Here is an 8,931-nt window from a genome sequence, read left to right as displayed (position 1 = left end):
ATTCCTAGCTATGAGATAGCCTGGCGCTATGATCAGAAAGGAGCTTGGAATTTCTGTTTAAGTTATAGAGGTGAAAGCAGAAATTTCAAACATGAGTGTATTGATGTTGATTGGGTCACTGGATATAAATGCCATTTCCTGGTTTGGAGATGGGTGGCAGTATACCAAGAGATGAGATTCAAGGATGGAGTTCTGGGAGAATACCAATGATAAAGGAGCAAAAAGAATAAGAGATTCTTCTAAAGGAAATGTAGATGAGGTAATATAAGAGGAGGAGAGACAAAAAGAGAAGAGCTCTAGAAGCCCAAGTGGAAAAGTGGGAGGAGGATAATGTCAACAATTGCAAAAGCTTCTGGGAAGTCATACTAGAAAGTCTGAAAAGAGATGATTTGATCTGGCAGATGGAAAGGAGGTTGCTGTTGGCTGAAGTAAGAATCATCACAATGAAGTAATGGCAACACAAAACGGAATGCAGTGTATGGAGGAGGTGCAAATGAAGAAATGGAAACAGAAGACACAGGCAATTCCTCCTTAAATAGTGAGTCTCCATTTTACTTTAATTTAAATGATTTAGTTCAGGAAGCACTTTGGGAATGGTGCAGTAAGTACCTCCAAAAATCTGTTCCTCCAAGAAGAAATAAAACCAATGGCAAAAATTATCAAAACTACCTTTAAAAAAAACAAAAACAAAAACAAAAACAAAACTACCTTTTTTTTTTTTCAAAGCACTGGAAGTTAATAAACAAATGTTTCCAATAATCCATGAAGTATTTATTTAGGAAAAAGCACTGAAAAAAAAAAAAAGAAAAATCACTAAATCTCAGAAAGAACAATGATCTTTGGGCATTTTAAATTTAAATTGCTGTATTCCTCAGAGACAAACCAAGAAATAGACTCTTAATTATAGAGAACAAACTGATGGTTACCACTTGGTAACCAAGTGGGTGGGGGGATAGGGGAAATAGGTGATGGGGATTAAAGAGTATACTTATGACCACACTGAGTAAGGTATATAATTGTTTAATCCCTATATTGTACTCTGAAACTAAGAGAACACTGTATGTTAAGTATAGTTGAATTACATTAAAACCTTAATAAAAAATACAAAAAATAAATTGCTCTATTCCCATCCTTCCTTGCCAGCTCCACGGTTGCCTTGAAAAAACCAATAGCCTCACAACCATAGTAGCTGTGAAAACAAGAAAACAAGCAGCCTATTAGTCCCTGGAAGGGAACCATGGGTTTGAAGCTTCTTGAAAAGTGTCATACTCAGAGAAATGTCACATTTGATCCATCTTGCAAATCCCTGGAAAAAGCCCATTCTTAGGGCTTGTCATTATTTGACCTGATTCTGTGTGAACAGCTCTATCTTATGGGGATTCAAAATCATCAGTCAAAAATCATCAGCAGTAACTGTTTAATACCACAGCTGCCTGAGGGGACAACACCAGTTGGGCAAAGAAGGAGTGGATTAAAAATCTTAAAATGAGGGACGCCTGGGTGGCGCAGTTGGTTAAACGACTGCCTTCGGCTCAGGGCGTGATCCTGGAGTCCCGGGATCGAGTCCCACATCAGGCTCCCAGCTCCATGGGGAGTCTGCTTCGCTCTCTGACCTTCTCCTCGCTCATTCTCTCTCTCACTGTCTCTCTCTCTCAAATAAATAAAATAAAATCTTAAAAAAAAAAAAATCTTAAAATGAAAAATTGGGCAATGAGACATCCATAGGGGAATTTGAAAGGCTCCAACATATTCTTGGAAATATAGAAGGCTATGAACGTGGGCAGTGCTGTGCACATGCTCAGGAAAAACCTGAGAAGGTGCTAATCTCTCGCCTTTGGCTAATCTTGAAACTCTCTGCAAGTAGGAAATGAAGGCTAAGGTGGAGTTATAAGCTGCCTGCCAGAGCACTGAAGGTATGCCTCAACACACACAAAGGCAAGAAGACACACTGATTTGAGACATTTAAGGAAATTTCTACCCAATCATTAGGGGACCACTAAGCTAACCAAGCAAAAAATTCAGGAGGCACACATGACAAAATTTAGATAATTAGTCCAAGAAAGTCATTAAACAACCACCAAAAACAACAAATAGCAACAACATCAAGCTCTAGGGAGGGGAAAGAGATCTCATGTCCAGAACCGACACATTATATTATTTGAACCGTCAATTTTTTAACAAAGAATGACGAGACAAACCGAGGTAGTTCAGAGTAGGGTGAGAAAGACTGCAAGAGGGCATCCTGGACTGGGGTGTTGGGTCCCAAATGGGGTGAGTGAGGAGAACATGAGGAGAAAGTGGAGAGGGAGGTGTGGTAGCAGTGAGACATGGGTTATCGACAGGAAAACCCGTCAAATAAGTAACTGCGTAGAGAGAATGGGAATCAGGTTTCTCACTGTAGGAGAAGAGAGCTACAAATATGGAAAGGGAAAAAAGCAGAACACACACCCTAACGAATCCTGGGTTATGTTATCTGAGAAGGTTGTGTGACAGTGACACCTCAACACTAAGAGGAATATCTAGCACCTGGATCTTGGTTTGTCAATACCATTTTCCACTAAAAGGAACCAGAGTTCCTTCAAGAAATGGATTATTCCAGGACTGGAGAAAGGAAAGATGAACCTGGAACATCTTTTCGTTTTAAAAAGTAAGGAAATGCCCAAAGAATGATGGGGGCAACCAACAGGACACAGAAGTGAGATTAAAAGAGCTCCCTCTAGCTGAATCTGGGACAATCTGAGCATCAAAATGAATGTTATGAATGGATCATAGCCCAATGCACAAAACAGGAAATCCTGAGTCCATACTGATGTTAATTAATTAATTGAATGTTTGACATGGGATGAAGTTTTTACATAAATTCAAAGTATTTTTGAATACCAAAATACTGAAGTGTTTCTGAATACAAAATACCAATAACGAATGGGAAAAGTAATTTTATACCATCATTGTCCTGCGTTATTTCTGCCTGAGGATGCACGGCCTGAATCTAATCAAGAGAAAACACAAGATAAACCCAAACAGCGGGACATCTACAAAATAACTGGCCTGTGTTCTCCCAAAGTACCAAAGCTGTGTGAAAGTCACAGGAAGATTAGGAAAGGATTTTAGATTTAAGGAGACTAAAAAGATGAGAAAACCAAATGCGATGTGTGGTTCTTAAATTGATCCTTTTGCAAAACAGACATTATTGGGAAACTGGAATGGTGTCTGAAAGGATTAGGTAGTAATAATACAAACACGTTAATTTTCTGATTTCCTCTGCTTTTCCCTGAAGTTTTATTAGGGAATAATTATTGACATACCTCCTTGCATAAGTTGAGCATGATAGTTCAATTTACATATATTATGTAATGATTACCAAGTAAATGTAGTTAAAAACCATCAACTCATGTGGATACAAAAAAAAAAGAAAGAAAAACAAATTCCATTGTGAAGAGAACATTTAGGATTTACTCTCTTAACAACTTTGCCATACATAACACAGCTGTGTTAACTGTAGTCATCATGCTGCCATGACACACCTAGTGCTTCTGTATCTCGTGTCTGGAAGCTTCTACCTTTTGTCTACATTCCTCCAACTTCCCCTTCCCTCGACTCCCACCTCTGCTTACAAGTCTGATTTATTTTTTTTCTATGAGTTTGGTAGTCTTTGTTTTTAGATTCCACATATAAGTGAAAGCAAACACTATTTGTCTTTCTTTGTCTGACTTATTTCACCTAGTGTACTGTCTTCAAGGCCCCTCCATGTTGTCACAGATGATAGGATTTCCTCATTTTTTATGGCTGAAGAATATTCCATTGTGTGTATGTGTGTGTGTGTGTGTGTGTGTGTGTATATATCTCACAACTTCTTTATTCCTCCATCCATTGAAGGACATTAATGTTGTTTTCATGTCTTGGCTACTGCACATAATGCTGCTGTGAAACTGGGAGAGCAGATACCTTCCTGAGCTAGTGTTTTTGTTTCCTTTGGATATATTCCCAGAAGTGGAATTGCTAGACCATATGGTGGTTCTATTTTTAATTTTTTTATGAACTTCCATACTCTTTCCATAGTGGCTGTCCCAATTTGCATTCTCACCAACAGTGCACAAGGGTTCCCATTTCTCCACATCCACACCAACATTTATTATCTTTGTCTTTTTGATGATGGCCATTCTAACAGGCATGAGGTGACATCTCACTGTGGCTTTAATTTGCATTTCCCTAATGATTACTGATGTTGAACAGGCTTCTCATGTGCCTCTTGGCCATTTGTCTATCTCTGAGAAGGCGTCTATTCAGGTCCTTTGCACATTATTAAATTGGATTATTATTTCTTGTTTACTATTGAGTTGTAGGAATTATGTTGGATATATACTTGGGATATTAACACCTTTGCAGATATATGGTCTGCAAATAAATTTTCCCATTCTGTAGGTTGTCTTTTCACTTTGTTGATGATTTCTTCTATTGTGTAGAGGCTTATTAGTTTGGTGTAGTCCCCCTTACTTGTGTTTGCTTTTATTGCTTGTGTTGATTTTCTCGGATTGTGTTAGTTATGTTGAGGTTATGTAGAATGTCCTTATGGGTAGAAATTAACACACTCAAGTATTTGGGTGATGGGTATCATGTCCTACTTTCAAACTGTTCAGGAAAAAAAGCTTTTGTAATGTGCTTCTACTTTTCTATAAGCTTGAAATTGTTTCAAAAAGAAAAGAAGCTGACCCTTAGGGGCCTACTTAACATAAGAATAGTAAGATTGTTACACTAACAATCTTTGTTACCTATTTTGGTGTGTGTGTTTGCGGCTGTGTGCTTGTATAACATCGAATCCTTGCTGATGGCCTAACATTCACGCCCCAAATCATTCTGGAGCTAAACCTTCTGCTCCTGGATTTACCTCTTTCAACTTTTGTGGCTCAGTTTTAAGTTCAATATAGTGTATGTAAATCTCCACAGTTTCTGTGTCTATTATTTTTATAAGACTTTTAAACTCATTGAAACGCAACTAATTTTTAGCTTTCCATTGTTTCTGGGAATTCAAGATTTAGGGACATAGGATATTCTGAAATTAAAATAGAAGATTATAAAAAACTGCATACAAGGATTTTCCTTTTCTATTAGTATAATTATTTCTGTGACACATTATTTTTGTTAACTTTTTTCAAGCTTTTATTTAAATTCCAGTTGGTTAACAATATATAGTATAATACTACCTTCAGTTGTAATACATTATTTTTATAGAAAATATGGCACATTTGCATGAAATGATTCTCTTATGAATCATTAATCAAGCTATTATAAACTAGAAACAACACTCCCCCCATACATTTTACTCACTGGCTCTCTTGTCCTTTAAACTTTCTTGGAATTATTCCCAGCTATTAATATGTGTTTGTAAATAAAAGCATTCAGACAAACCAGACTGTGATCTGCTCCTTTACACCTGCTGGTGGTGGGAGGGAAAAAGAGGCTGCAGGAGGGGTGCCTGGGTGGCTCAGTTAATGGGTTAAGCGTCTGCCTTAGGCTCAGGTGGTGATCGGCCCGCAGTCCTGGGATTCAGTCCCAGGTTCGACTCCTTGCTCTATGGGAAGTCTGCTTTCCCTCTCCCTCTACTCCCTGCTCCTGGTTCTCTCTCTTGTTCTCTTGCATGCTCTATTTCAAATAAACAAAAAATAATCCTTAAAAAAGAGAGGGGGGGCTGCAGAAGCAGGCAAGTGGGAAAGAGTAAGAGGGAAGGAACCTTCAGCATAACTCAGCTTTTTTTTTTTAATTTTTTTTTAAAGATTTTATTTATTTATTTGACAGAGAGAGATCACAAGTAGACAGAGAGGCAGGCAGAGAGAGAGGGAAGCAGGCTCCCTGGCGAGCAGAGAGCCTGATGCGGGACTCGATCCCAGGACCCTGAGATCATGACCTGAGCCGAAGGCAGTGGCCCAACCCACTGAGCCACCCAGGTGCCCCCAGCATAACTCAGCTTTGATCTCCTCCCTCCCTTCCTCATTACTGCACCCATCACAGACAAGCTGAGAGTCCCGGTGAGTCAGGCCAGGTAATGAGTACTAGGGATCCTGTGATGAAAGAGACATTCTGGGCTCTTTAAGGAGCGCTGAGTTCAGAGGGAGAGAGACTGCTGCACTAGACATTTAAGCAGACGCTGATAGTTTCTACAAAAGAAGTCAAATGCAATGTGCTATCAGAGGGGGAAAAAATGCTACCTAACAGGAATAAGGAAGGAGTTTTTCCAGAAAAGGTGAGGTTTAAAGCCTTGGCTGCAGTTTGTCAGGAGAGGAGGAGGAGGGAGGGAAATACAAGCAAAAGGAAAAGTTGCAGCAGAAGGCTGAGGGTCTGAAAGCCTGACTTCCTCAGAGCTCACAGAGGGACGGGGACGCACAATGGAGTGCTGTGTGGGTGTCTGGGAGGAGGGAGGCACTGAGCACAGACCAGAAAGGCCCATGTGGGCAAACCATTTAAAAAAAGAAAACAGATGAAAAACAAACAGCAGCAGCACACACCCTTGTGTGCTGTGCTAAGGAATTTGGACTTCATTCTGAAGGCTATGGAGTGTCAGCGGAGAGTTTCTGGAGAACCACTGGGTCAGCTCCTGCCCAGTGCAGGGATCTGTGGTTCTAGGGAGTGGGAGGGAGTGTCCCGACCCCCAGGGCACTGTGAGAACGGCTGGCTCCCTCCCTTCATCTAGCTCCCAGCTCAAGGGATACCTCCTACTCCTCAGCCCACCACCACAAAAACAGCATGCCTGGCATTCTCTATTCCTTATCTGGCTTTAGTTTTCTTCATGATGCTTCCCCAATACTTGACTTACCTGTTTGCTGTCTGCCCATTATTGCTGTCTCCCCACCACCTCGTCGGGTGCCGGGCATACAGTAAGGGCACCTATCTTCTCAAATGAACAAAGGGTAAAGCAAACTGTCCAAAGAACTTGGGAACCCATAAAGCTCAGATGCTAGGAAGGGAAATTTATAGTGACCAAGAGGCTCTGAGAATTCAGGAAAAGGGATGGTACAGTAAGAAGCTCTAAGAGCTTCTTCAGAACGACAGACTTCCAGAGGAGATGGCAAATCCTCTCTCCTTTGATCTTTTTCGCTTTTCCCCCAGGGCTGGCCCTTTGTAATGGGAAAGCAGGACTTAGTATTCTAATTTAGGGATGTTGGAACCTACATAAGGATCTCAATGGGGAAAGAGAATGAAGGAGGATCAGTTATGATACAGGGGTGAATTCATCAACAAGGTTCCTAGATTAGTATCTATCTTGGGAGGTAGTTTCCTGAGCCTCCACAGCTGCACATCTGTTGGAGGAGGCAGAGTCCGGAAACTTCTTAGAATGCTGGCTGATGGCTCAGGTCCCTAACTTTCTTGAGCCACACAGCTAAAAATCGAGGGGAACAGACAAATCTCAACTATCTGAAAACTAATGGACTTGTTTCTAGATCTTTCGAATTTGAGAACCAACCAATTTGTTCCAATTTCAGGCAACCAAAACCTGATATTATGGATATGCAAGGAAAATACAGTCGTGGTTCTATCGCCTGGCATATGGGAGATTATGAGAACATCAATGAGAGAAATTCAAGAAGATCTGTCCTTGTCAGGCAGAGCACAACAGGGTTGCTAAGAGCTTCCAGACCACCTAAGTTGCCCAAGGTGCCAAGAAAGGAGGAGGTACCATCATTTGCTTTTCTGAATCGTCACAGAAAACGTTGAATTATTTTAAGATGAATTCGAGAATGCTATTTAGTAGTACTACTACTAATAACCAGTTTTATAGCTCCTTGTAACCTACCAGAACATTTTGGAATTAATATTGGATTTCCACAGTAATGTCCGTACTTTGGGTAGGTGGGTATTATTCCCACTTTATAGGTGGAAAAAAACAAGAGGTTGTAGAGTTCAGTCCTAACTACTTCTTTGTCATATGAGTGAACCTGAAGTGAATGGCCATCTCCTTGATTTGCAAAAGCTGAGAAAGATCTCAGTGTGTGAAATGGAGGTAAATCTATAGCCATGTCAAAACTCTTGCAGACTGGTTAGCAGAGTAAGTGTATAGTTGTTCAAGTGTTTCCCACTGCTATCTATGAAATCTTAAGCAGGCTGCATAATTTCCCTGTGTGGCTTTTTAATTTTTTAAAAAAGTACATTTGATTTTCCACTCCATACTTTTAATGAGGGTTTCTTTTTTTTTTTTTTTGAAGATAATTTATTTATTTGAGAGAGGAAGAAATCACAAGTGGGGAAGGGAGGGCAGAAGCAGACTCTTGGCTCAGCAGGAAGCCGGATGCGGGACTTTGGGTTTGATTCCAGGACCTTGGATCGCAACCTGAGCCCAAGGCAAGATGCTTAACCAGATGAGCCACACAGATGCCCCCCTTTATAGGGTTTTTTATAAGTAAAACGAAGAGTTAGTATTTGCACTAAATATCTGATAAAGTGATCATGAGAGTCAAGTAAAGAATGAATAAATATATGTGAATCAGCAACTATTTCCTAGGGTCCTTTAGCATAACCCCACAACAAAATGCACTTTGTAGTCGTTCTATATGGAGTATTACTAAGTTTCATGATAGAAAGGGAAAGGGATAGCTTGGAATAATTCAGACCTTCTTATTTCCTACATGAGAGCATCTCCTTGCTCCATCCAAGAATCTTGCCAACTCCCTAGAATATTGTTTGCCCTCTGTCACTAGAGATCTGATTCATTAGCAATTAATTATATCTATTTGAAACACTCTGTGAGGGAGCCATGGAAGTCCTCCTTGGTAGGTCCTGACCCCAGAGACACTTTGTATTAAAAAAGGGGGGGGGGGCAGTTCAGCGGCTAACATTCCTCTGTGGTCTGATTTTGGGCTGGGTCCAAATGAAATGATTTATTGCAATGGGTGTGCAGGAGGCTTGGGCTAGTTACTCTCCATCACTGTACTAATTTTGTGT

This window comes from Neovison vison, chromosome 11, assembly GCF_020171115.1.
Source record: "Neovison vison isolate M4711 chromosome 11, ASM_NN_V1, whole genome shotgun sequence".
Classification (NCBI taxonomy): domain Eukaryota; kingdom Metazoa; phylum Chordata; class Mammalia; order Carnivora; family Mustelidae; genus Neogale; species Neogale vison.
The sequence above is the reverse complement of the archived record's forward strand: the minus strand, read 5'-3'. Positions refer to the sequence as shown.